The sequence below is a fragment of the Hyla sarda genome, chromosome 10, assembly GCF_029499605.1.
Source record: "Hyla sarda isolate aHylSar1 chromosome 10, aHylSar1.hap1, whole genome shotgun sequence".
In the NCBI taxonomy this organism is placed as follows: Eukaryota; Metazoa; Chordata; class Amphibia; order Anura; family Hylidae; genus Hyla; species Hyla sarda.
Genome location: NC_079198.1, coordinates 110964810 through 110977316, shown reverse-complemented (window position 1 = coordinate 110977316; position 12507 = coordinate 110964810).

Below are 12507 nucleotides of genomic sequence, written 5' to 3'. Positions count from 1 at the left end.
CCTCAATGATAAGAATGAACTGGGGGCTCTTTTATTATGACCTCCAGCCTTTCTTGTAGCAACTTTATAAAGGAGGTTATTTTTAACTGTAACGATATGTGTTTTCCTGTTTACTTGTGTATCCATAGTAACTTGTCTATGTTAAAAACACACTTTTTCTTGCACGTCACCATACCTGGCCTGATGATTTGGCGGGAAAACGGCCCATCGCGACGACCGACACGCCACCCCATATATCCCATAGAGATCCATGGAGGGGATGTGTCAGCCGCCGCTTCAAGCTGGGACGAAACGCTCCCTTCATGCAGACGGCCAGGGCCCCGTACAGGAGATCGTGGGGGTCCCAGCGGTTGGACCCCCCGCGATCTATAACTTATCCCCTATTCTTTTTGCGCGTATGGGGCGGTATGAGGGCTCATTTTTTGTGCTGTGATCTGAAGTTTTTGGCAGTTTTTAGTACAATATTTTTACATTGATAGGACTTATTGATCGTGTGCATGCCATTGACCGTGCGGTTTGATTAACAATATATTTTTATAATTCGGACATTTCCGCACGCGGCGATACCACATATGTTTATTTTTATTTACACAGTTTTTTTTTTTTATGGGAAAAGGGGGGGGATTCAAACTTTTATTAGTGAAGGGGTTAAATTATCTTAATTCACTTTTTTTTGCAATGTTATAGCCCCCATAGGGGCTAAAACACTGCACACACTGATCTTTTACATTGATCAATGGTTTCCCATAGGAAACCATTGATCGATGAATCTTGTGCTTGACTGCTCATGCCTGGATCTCAGGCACTGAGCAGTCATTCCGCAATCAGACAACAGGAGGCAGGTAAGGGGACCCTCCTCGTGTCCTACAGCTCTTTGGGATGCCACGATTTCACCGCGGCAGTCCCGAACAGCCCCCTGAGCTAACCGGCATTAGTTTACTTTCACTTTAGACGCGGCGATCAACTTTGAACGCCGCTTCTAAAGGGTTGATGGCATGCGGCACCACGATCAGTGCTGCGCGCTATTAGCCACGGGTCCTGTTTGTTGTTAGAGGCTGGGCCCAACCCGCTATGACGCCGTGGCACCACATTATAGAACAGGAGCGGACTCAGGGTGTACCTGGGTCCTTAAGAGGTTATAGGGGTACTCCCGTGAAAACCTTTTTTCTTTTAAATCAAATGGTGGCAGAAAGTTAAACATATTTGTACATTACTTCTATTAAAAAATCTTAATCCTTCCAGTACTTATTAGCTGCTGAATGCTACAGAGGAAATTCCTTTTGTTTTGGAACACTTATGACATCACAAACACAGTGCTCTCTGCTGACATCTCTGTCCATTTTAGCAACCATGCATAGCAGATGCATAGCAGATGTATGCTAAGGGCAGCATGGTGGTTCAGTGGTTTGCAGTGCTGGGGACTTGGGTTCAAATCCCACTAAGGACAACAATAAATAAAGCGTTATTATTATTATTATAATAACGTCAGCAGAGAGAACTGTGGTCGTGATGTCATCAGAGAGCATTCCAAAAAGAAAAGAATTTCCTCTCTAGTATTAAGCAGCTAATAAGTACAGGAAGGATTAAGATTTTTTAATAGAAGTAATTTACAAATATGTTTAACTTTCTGCCACCAGTTGATTTAAAAGAAAAAAGGTTTTCACCGGAGTACCCCTTTAAGGCCAAAATAGGCCATGTGTAATGTCCCAGTACAGGTACATGGTCCTGTACTACCTGTAGGCCCTGTCAGGTTGAGTCCCTCAGTGACCTGGGTGCTCCCCTGCAGGGTCTCCCTTTGTTTTCTCCCTTTTGTTCTATATGGTGTGTGTATCACTTTAATGCATAGACAGGATGCCTATGTCAGGATAGGATAAAGGACCTGTCTCAAGGACCTGTGTGTAAGCCTGTCACGTTATGTTATGCAGTTACATGATTTGTTGTCATATGTACTCCCAGAGAGCACGAGATTTAACCTATGACCCACAGCTTGACCAATGGGCTTTAGTCCGGCCCCCCACTATACATACAGGGGCGGCCATTACAGTTTTTCTTAGATTCCATCTCTCTTAGACCTTACCATCTGATCTGAGAACAAGTCTTTGCTGAAGCAGCTACCCGAGATCTCAGGACAAGTGATCAGCATCTGGAGACCACAAAGCTACAAGTCTCTCCAGTAAGTCTACAAGTCTATGTCTGTTGTTTATTACAAGTATTGGTCTAGTAAGCTGCAAGGTCCTCTGGGTACTGGCCACCTTTCTGGGAATTCTGGCCTTAGCTGTGAAGATAATTACACCTGTCTTCTATTCAGTAAAGCCTCTGTTTATCCATAACTGGTTGTGGACTCTTTATTCACTACTAGCCCGTTGGATAGCGGAGAATCCGGGCGTGTGGTGTTCCGGAACCCGAAAACCACACTGGCGTCACGAACACATAGGAGTTAATACCATCCGACCCCCCCGGGGTTAATAACATCAGATCCCACCACTCTCACTGCAACACCCGTGGTCCCGCCATTCACTGCAGTGGCATACCACACATGTCCTTAAAGTTACATAGTTACATAGTTAGTACGGTCGAAAAAAGACATATATCCATCAAGTTCAACCAGGGAATTAAAGGGTAGGGGTGTGGCGCGATATTGGGGAAGGGATGGGATTTTATATTTATGACATCACAAACACAGTGATGTATAAGTATCGTGACAAAAAAAACTCATCCCCTATACAAAGGGAATAAGTTTTAGATTGCAGGGGGGTCCGAGCGCTGGCCCCCCCACGATCCCCTGTTTAGAGCCCCGGCTCTCCTTCACAGCGGTGCGTCACGACTCCCGCCCGAAGCAGGGGCCGCTACACCCCCTCTGTATAGTTCTATGGGAGCGCCAAAGATTGTCGAATGGCTCTCCCATAGAGCTATATGGAGGGGGCATTGCAGCCCCTGCTTTGGGCAGGGGTTGTGACGCGCAGCTGTGAAGGAGAGCTGGGGCTCTAAATAGGAGATCATGGGGGGCCCCAGCGCTCGGGCCCCCCGCGATCTAAAACTTTTCCCCTATCCTTAGGATAAGGGATATTTTTATTTTATTTTTATGATACTGAAATAGATCCTGGTTGTACCCAGTGAAGATCTGCCCCCTTCCTGATTAGTTTTATCAGTAGCGGTGCACGCGCTAAGAAAGACCACTCAGACACCTGTCAGCTGAGTTGATACTTTCTTTATTAAACCAGGAAGAGACTGTACAAGGTTTATATAGATGATAGTGACGTCTGAAAAATGGGTTGTGTAAATTGAGTGTTAAAAAGTCTTGGGGGCGTGGCCTGGATGAACATGGCAGAGGACGCTTGACTTGTGAGCTCCGTCTGACTCAGGTATTCCAGCGGCACACACCAGCTATAATTTGCCCTAACTGCTTCTCCCTCTACCGCCAGCTGTCCCTGATTGTACTGTGGCATGGATCGCACGAAAAAGGCGAAGAAAAGCCTGATAAAACAGACTTAGTTCTTTCCTGCTGCCGACTCACAAGATGGCGCTGGCGGCCTGCGCGCTGCCGGCGTGAATATCACGCCTGCACATGGCAGCTCTCTGACTTCCAGGGTGGCGCACTCCCCGAGTGGGGCCTCCTCTCCGAGCTCTGCCGGCTTGGCACCTTCCAACTCACTTCTGCACTCCCCACCAGCCTCACCGGTGGACTTACCTGCCTCGGCTTCCCAGCGACCTGCCATAGCTACGAGGTCCTTGCCTCGGGGTCCGTCTCCAGCTCTCACAGAAGCAGCCCTGCTAGACGAAACTGCTGACCTGACCTCTACCATCAGAAGTGAGATCAGAGCAGCGGTGTCCAGCATCCAGCAGGATCTTCTCTCACTTTGGTCCCGCACCTCCCACGTTGAGAATAAAATGGGAGAACTTACCTCTGCCCTCAAGACGGTGGTGGACAGTGTTACCGCTCTGGAGGAAGAAGTGGTGGCTCTTCGTTCTAAACTAGCCGACATGGAGGACCGTTCCAGGAGGAACAACCTCCGGATCCGTGGCATTCCAGCGGATGTTAAGACAGAAGACCTTGCTGGGTTTGTGATCGACAACTTTGCAGCCTTGCTTCCTTAGGCCTCCACACAGGACCTACTGCTCGATCGAGTGCACCGTCTTCCTAAGCTGAAGTCGATTCCTGCTACGTCGCCTCGAGATGTTATTCTGAGGGTGTATTTTTTCCACGTGAAAGAAAAGATATCCCTGACTGCTCGTCGCCCTCCATAGCTTCCAGGCCACTTTTCCCATTTATCCATATTTGCAGACTTATCTGCAGCTACTCTCTCCCGCCGTCGGGAATTCTCTAAAGGTACAGCTATTCTGCGGGCTCAAGGCATCTCCTATAAATGGGGATTCCCGACTAAGGTTATTGTTACCTATGAGGGCTCCAAGCATATTGCTTCATCTCCAGAGGGCCTGCTTGATCTATGTCATGCCTGGCAACTCCCTTCATCTTCCTCGGTGGACCAGGAGGCTTCTAGTCAACCGCCATTAAAGTTGTCTACTGATTGGACTGTGGTACAGTAAAGAAAATGTAAATCTGCCTAATGATGTATTTTTTGGGGGGGTTAAATGATACCTTAACGGTCAGGGACACGTTATAATATGGTTGTTTTCTTTTCCATAGTCCCCGTTAAGTGGCTCTCTCCAGGGGTCACTGTGACTACCTTTTCTTTTTCTCAATGTGGTTCTACTCCTATGCACCATGTTGGTGCCCTGTCCTAGTTAATTCCCTGTTTTGTTACTGCTCTTTCTTAGTACATCTGATGTCCTACCTGTTATTGTGCAACAGATTTTTATGCCATGTCGCACTTATTATGTCATTGCTAGGGGTAAACTGCCACTTGGGATGTCCCGGTACCGTACCTTGTGTGCTAAGTCCCCAAAGTCAGAGTTCCTGCATATCGGTAGGATCCTCCTAGTGGGATAACCCCTTCTCACCTCTTCCTTCTTTAATTTTATATGTTTTGTGTGTATATTAGTATATAATTTATATATATGTATAGTACTTCCAGGACCTTAGGTCACATGACTAATAAGTCTATGGTTAGGTTAAGCTTAAGGACCTTCCAGGTCACGTGAGTGGGTCACATGATGTACCAGTTGGTGGAACCAATAAGCTGTGAGCCTGCCCCCTTGCCATATAAGGGCGCTGGATCCAATGATCTCTCTCTTGCTCCTGATCATCTCTAGAGAAAGCATCACTCTATACAACTCTGTAAGAGGACTTAGGCCTGAAGCCTGCTAACTTCAGCCGAATATAAAACCGTGAGTTCAACTAAACTCAATTTTTACGCCGAGCGCTCCGGGTCCCTGCTCCTCCCCGGCGTGCTCGCGGCGTTCATCTCTGTGCAGCGCCCCGGCCAGACCCGCTGACTGGGAGCGCTGCACTGGTGTCACCGGCGGGGATGCGATCCGCGTAGCGGGACGCGCCCGCCCGCGGGCCGCATCCCAATCTCCTCACCTGCCCCGTCCTCTGGCTGTTCAGTCCCGGCGCAAGCGGCCCCGCTCTCTAGGGCGCGAGCATGCCGGCTCTCTGAGATTTAAAGGACCAGTGCACCGTTGATTGGTGCCTGGCCCAATCAGTACCTGCACCTGCGCCTTTTGTATAAAAACCCACTTCCCCTTCCTGTCCTTGCCGGATCTTGTTGCCTTGTGCCCTGTGAAAGCGTTTAGTGTGTTCCCAAGCCTGTGTACCCAGACCTTCTGCTGTTGCCCCTGACTACGACTCTTGCTGCCTGCCCTGACCTTCTGCTACGTCCAACCTTGCTCTTGCCTTGTCCCTGTGTACCGCGCCTGTCTTAGCTGTCAGCTGGGGTTGAGTCGCTATCGGGTGGAACGACCTGGGGGTTACCTGCCGCTGCAAGTACATCCCGCTTTGCGGCGGGCTCTGGTGTAAACCAGTAACCCATTAGACTCCTAACAGTAGATCCAGGCATGGATCCTGCTGAGGTCCCGCTTCCTAGTGTCGCTGACCTAACCACGGCGGTCGCCCAGCAATCCCAACAGATCGTGCAACAAGGACAGCAGCTGACTCAACTGACCGTCATGCTGCAACAACTTTTGCCACAGCTTCAGCAATCATCTCCTCTGCCAGCTCCTGCATCTCCTCCGCAGCGAGTGGCCGCTCCCAGCCTCCGCCTGTCTCTACCGGACAAGTTTGATGGGGACTCTAAACAGTGCCGTGGTTTCCTGTCCCAATGTTCCCTACACTTGGAGATGATGTCGGATCAATTCCCCACTGAACGGTCTAAGGTGACTTTCGTGGTCAGTCCTGTCTGGAAAGGCCTTGTCATGGGCCACACCGCTCTGGGACCGCAACGATCCTGCCACTGCTACAATCCAGTCGTTCTTCTCTGAAGTTCGTAGTGTCTTTGAGGAGCCAGCCTGGGCCTCCTCAGCCAAGACTGCTTTGCTGAACCTCGTCCAAGGGAGTTCTTCCGTAGGCGAATACGCCATCCAGTTTCGTACCCTCGCCTCAGAGCTATCCTGGAACAATTAGGCCCTCTGCGCGACCTTCAAGAAAGGCTTATCCAGTAACATCAAAGATGTCTTGGCCGCACGAGAAATTCCTGCAAATCTGTCTGACCTTGTCCATTTGGCCACCCGCATCGACATGCGTTTCTCTGAAAGACGCCAGGAACTTCGACAGGAAAAGAATCTTGTTCGCACCAGGCGATTTCTCTCCCCTGCTCCTCTCTTCCAAAGTCCTTTGCAATCTGTCCCTGTGCCTTCCGCCGAGGAGGCTATGCAAGTGGATCGGTCCCGCCTGACCCTACAAGAGAGGACTCGCCGCCGTAACGAGAATCTGTGCCTGTACTGTGCTAGTACCGAACATTTCCTAAAAGACTGTCCTATCCGCCCTCCGCGTCAGGAGAGACGCACTCCGTTACCTCACAAAGGTGAGCCGACTCTTGGTGTGAATTCTGCTTCTCCACGTCTCACTGTGCCTGTGCGGATTTCTCCTTCCGCCAACTCCTCCTTCTCAGCTGTGGCCTTCTTGAATTCTGGTTCTGCAGGAAATTTTATTTTGGCCTCTTTTGTTAATAGGTTCAGCATCCCAGTGACCAGTCTCGTCAAACCGCTCTATATCTCTTCTGTCAACGGAGAAAAGTTGGACTGCACTGTGCGCTACCGCACAGAACCCCTGTTTATGAGCATTGGACTGCATCATGAAAAGATTGAATTTCTTGTTCTGCCCAACTGCACCTCTGAAGTTCTTCTCGGCCTGCCATGGATCCAACGTCATGCTCCTACCCTCGACTGGACCACCGGTGAGATCAAAAGTTGGGGTCCTTCTTGTTTCAAACGATGCCTCACATCTGCTTCCACTTGTCAAACCCCTGTGGCTCCACCTATACCAGGTCTTCCCAAGGCCTACCAGGACTTTTCTGATGTTTTCTTTCACCGGAGTACCCCTTTAAGGCCAAAATAGGCCATGTGTAATGTCCCAGTACAGGTACATGGTCCTGTACTACCTGTAGGCCCTGTCAGGTTGAGTCCCTCAGTGACCTGGGTGCTCCCCTGCAGGGTCTCCCTTTGTTTTCTCCCTTTTGTTCTATATGGTGTGTGTATCACTTTAATGCATAGACAGGATGCCTATGTCAGGATAGGATAAAGGACCTGTCTCAAGGACCTGTGTGTAAGCCTGTCACGTTATGTTATGCAGTTACATGATTTGTTGTCATATGTACTCCCAGAGAGCACGAGATTTAACCTATGACCCACAGCTTGACCAATGGGCTTTAGTCCGGCCCCCCACTATACATACAGGGGCGGCCATTACAGTTTTTCTTAGATTCCATCTCTCTTAGACCTTACCATCTGATCTGAGAACAAGTCTTTGCTGAAGCAGCTACCCGAGATCTCAGGACAAGTGATCAGCATCTGGAGACCACAAAGCTACAAGTCTCTCCAGTAAGTCTACAAGTCTATGTCTGTTGTTTATTACAAGTATTGGTCTAGTAAGCTGCAAGGTCCTCTGGGTACTGGCCACCTTTCTGGGAATTCTGGCCTTAGCTGTGAAGATAATTACACCTGTCTTCTATTCAGTAAAGCCTCTGTTTATCCATAACTGGTTGTGGACTCTTTATTCACTACTAGCCCGTTGGATAGCGGAGAATCCGGGCGTGTGGTGTTCCGGAACCCGAAAACCACACTGGCGTCACGAACACATAGGAGTTAATACCATCCGACCCCCCCGGGGTTAATAACATCAGATCCCACCACTCTCACTGCAACACCCGTGGTCCCGCCATTCACTGCAGTGGCATACCACACATGTCCTTAAAGTTACATAGTTACATAGTTAGTACGGTCGAAAAAAGACATATATCCATCAAGTTCAACCAGGGAATTAAAGGGTAGGGGTGTGGCGCGATATTGGGGAAGGGATGGGATTTTATATTTATGACATCACAAACACAGTGATGTATAAGTATCGTGACAAAAAAAACTCATCCCCTATACAAAGGGAATAAGTTTTAGATTGCAGGGGGGTCCGAGCGCTGGCCCCCCCACGATCCCCTGTTTAGAGCCCCGGCTCTCCTTCACAGCGGTGCGTCACGACTCCCGCCCGAAGCAGGGGCCGCTACACCCCCTCTGTATAGTTCTATGGGAGCGCCAAAGATTGTCGAATGGCTCTCCCATAGAGCTATATGGAGGGGGCATTGCAGCCCCTGCTTTGGGCAGGGGTTGTGACGCGCAGCTGTGAAGGAGAGCTGGGGCTCTAAATAGGAGATCATGGGGGGCCCCAGCGCTCGGGCCCCCCGCGATCTAAAACTTTTCCCCTATCCTTAGGATAAGGGATATTTTTATTTTATTTTTATGATACTGAAATAGATCCTGGTTGTACCCAGTGAAGATCTGCCCCCTTCCTGATTAGTTTTATCAGTAGCGGTGCACGCGCTAAGAAAGACCACTCAGACACCTGTCAGCTGAGTTGATACTTTCTTTATTAAACCAGGAAGAGACTGTACAAGGTTTATATAGATGATAGTGACGTCTGAAAAATGGGTTGTGTAAATTGAGTGTTAAAAAGTCTTGGGGGCGTGGCCTGGATGAACATGGCAGAGGACGCTTGACTTGTGAGCTCCGTCTGACTCAGGTATTCCAGCGGCACACACCAGCTATAATTTGCCCTAACTGCTTCTCCCTCTACCGCCAGCTGTCCCTGATTGTACTGTGGCATGGATCGCACGAAAAAGGCGAAGAAAAGCCTGATAAAACAGACTTAGTTCTTTCCTGCTGCCGACTCACAAGATGGCGCTGGCGGCCTGCGCGCTGCCGGCGTGAATATCACGCCTGCACATGGCAGCTCTCTGACTTCCAGGGTGGCGCACTCCCCGAGTGGGGCCTCCTCTCCGAGCTCTGCCGGCTTGGCACCTTCCAACTCACTTCTGCACTCCCCACCAGCCTCACCGGTGGACTTACCTGCCTCGGCTTCCCAGCGACCTGCCATAGCTACGAGGTCCTTGCCTCGGGGTCCGTCTCCAGCTCTCACAGAAGCAGCCCTGCTAGACGAAACTGCTGACCTGACCTCTACCATCAGAAGTGAGATCAGAGCAGCGGTGTCCAGCATCCAGCAGGATCTTCTCTCACTTTGGTCCCGCACCTCCCACGTTGAGAATAAAATGGGAGAACTTACCTCTGCCCTCAAGACGGTGGTGGACAGTGTTACCGCTCTGGAGGAAGAAGTGGTGGCTCTTCGTTCTAAACTAGCCGACATGGAGGACCGTTCCAGGAGGAACAACCTCCGGATCCGTGGCATTCCAGCGGATGTTAAGACAGAAGACCTTGCTGGGTTTGTGATCGACAACTTTGCAGCCTTGCTTCCTTAGGCCTCCACACAGGACCTACTGCTCGATCGAGTGCACCGTCTTCCTAAGCTGAAGTCGATTCCTGCTACGTCGCCTCGAGATGTTATTCTGAGGGTGTATTTTTTCCACGTGAAAGAAAAGATATCCCTGACTGCTCGTCGCCCTCCATAGCTTCCAGGCCACTTTTCCCATTTATCCATATTTGCAGACTTATCTGCAGCTACTCTCTCCCGCCGTCGGGAATTCTCTAAAGGTACAGCTATTCTGCGGGCTCAAGGCATCTCCTATAAATGGGGATTCCCGACTAAGGTTATTGTTACCTATGAGGGCTCCAAGCATATTGCTTCATCTCCAGAGGGCCTGCTTGATCTATGTCATGCCTGGCAACTCCCTTCATCTTCCTCGGTGGACCAGGAGGCTTCTAGTCAACCGCCATTAAAGTTGTCTACTGATTGGACTGTGGTACAGTAAAGAAAATGTAAATCTGCCTAATGATGTATTTTTTGGGGGGGTTAAATGATACCTTAACGGTCAGGGACACGTTATAATATGGTTGTTTTCTTTTCCATAGTCCCCGTTAAGTGGCTCTCTCCAGGGGTCACTGTGACTACCTTTTCTTTTTCTCAATGTGGTTCTACTCCTATGCACCATGTTGGTGCCCTGTCCTAGTTAATTCCCTGTTTTGTTACTGCTCTTTCTTAGTACATCTGATGTCCTACCTGTTATTGTGCAACAGATTTTTATGCCATGTCGCACTTATTATGTCATTGCTAGGGGTAAACTGCCACTTGGGATGTCCCGGTACCGTACCTTGTGTGCTAAGTCCCCAAAGTCAGAGTTCCTGCATATCGGTAGGATCCTCCTAGTGGGATAACCCCTTCTCACCTCTTCCTTCTTTAATTTTATATGTTTTGTGTGTATATTAGTATATAATTTATATATATGTATAGTACTTCCAGGACCTTAGGTCACATGACTAATAAGTCTATGGTTAGGTTAAGCTTAAGGACCTTCCAGGTCACGTGAGTGGGTCACATGATGTACCAGTTGGTGGAACCAATAAGCTGTGAGCCTGCCCCCTTGCCATATAAGGGCGCTGGATCCAATGATCTCTCTCTTGCTCCTGATCATCTCTAGAGAAAGCATCACTCTATACAACTCTGTAAGAGGACTTAGGCCTGAAGCCTGCTAACTTCAGCCGAATATAAAACCGTGAGTTCAACTAAACTCAATTTTTACGCCGAGCGCTCCGGGTCCCTGCTCCTCCCCGGCGTGCTCGCGGCGTTCATCTCTGTGCAGCGCCCCGGCCAGACCCGCTGACTGGGAGCGCTGCACTGGTGTCACCGGCGGGGATGCGATCCGCGTAGCGGGACGCGCCCGCCCGCGGGCCGCATCCCAATCTCCTCACCTGCCCCGTCCTCTGGCTGTTCAGTCCCGGCGCAAGCGGCCCCGCTCTCTAGGGCGCGAGCATGCCGGCTCTCTGAGATTTAAAGGACCAGTGCACCGTTGATTGGTGCCTGGCCCAATCAGTACCTGCACCTGCGCCTTTTGTATAAAAACCCACTTCCCCTTCCTGTCCTTGCCGGATCTTGTTGCCTTGTGCCCTGTGAAAGCGTTTAGTGTGTTCCCAAGCCTGTGTACCCAGACCTTCTGCTGTTGCCCCTGACTACGACTCTTGCTGCCTGCCCTGACCTTCTGCTACGTCCAACCTTGCTCTTGCCTTGTCCCTGTGTACCGCGCCTGTCTTAGCTGTCAGCTGGGGTTGAGTCGCTATCGGGTGGAACGACCTGGGGGTTACCTGCCGCTGCAAGTACATCCCGCTTTGCGGCGGGCTCTGGTGTAAACCAGTAACCCATTAGACTCCTAACAGTAGATCCAGGCATGGATCCTGCTGAGGTCCCGCTTCCTAGTGTCGCTGACCTAACCACGGCGGTCGCCCAGCAATCCCAACAGATCGTGCAACAAGGACAGCAGCTGACTCAACTGACCGTCATGCTGCAACAACTTTTGCCACAGCTTCAGCAATCATCTCCTCTGCCAGCTCCTGCATCTCCTCCGCAGCGAGTGGCCGCTCCCAGCCTCCGCCTGTCTCTACCGGACAAGTTTGATGGGGACTCTAAACAGTGCCGTGGTTTCCTGTCCCAATGTTCCCTACACTTGGAGATGATGTCGGATCAATTCCCCACTGAACGGTCTAAGGTGACTTTCGTGGTCAGTCCTGTCTGGAAAGGCCTTGTCATGGGCCACACCGCTCTGGGACCGCAACGATCCTGCCACTGCTACAATCCAGTCGTTCTTCTCTGAAGTTCGTAGTGTCTTTGAGGAGCCAGCCTGGGCCTCCTCAGCCAAGACTGCTTTGCTGAACCTCGTCCAAGGGAGTTCTTCCGTAGGCGAATACGCCATCCAGTTTCGTACCCTCGCCTCAGAGCTATCCTGGAACAATTAGGCCCTCTGCGCGACCTTCAAGAAAGGCTTATCCAGTAACATCAAAGATGTCTTGGCCGCACGAGAAATTCCTGCAAATCTGTCTGACCTTGTCCATTTGGCCACCCGCATCGACATGCGTTTCTCTGAAAGACGCCAGGAACTTCGACAGGAAAAGAATCTTGTTCGCACCAGGCGATTTCTCTCCCCTGCTCCTCTCTTCCAAAGTCCTTTGCAATCTGTCCCT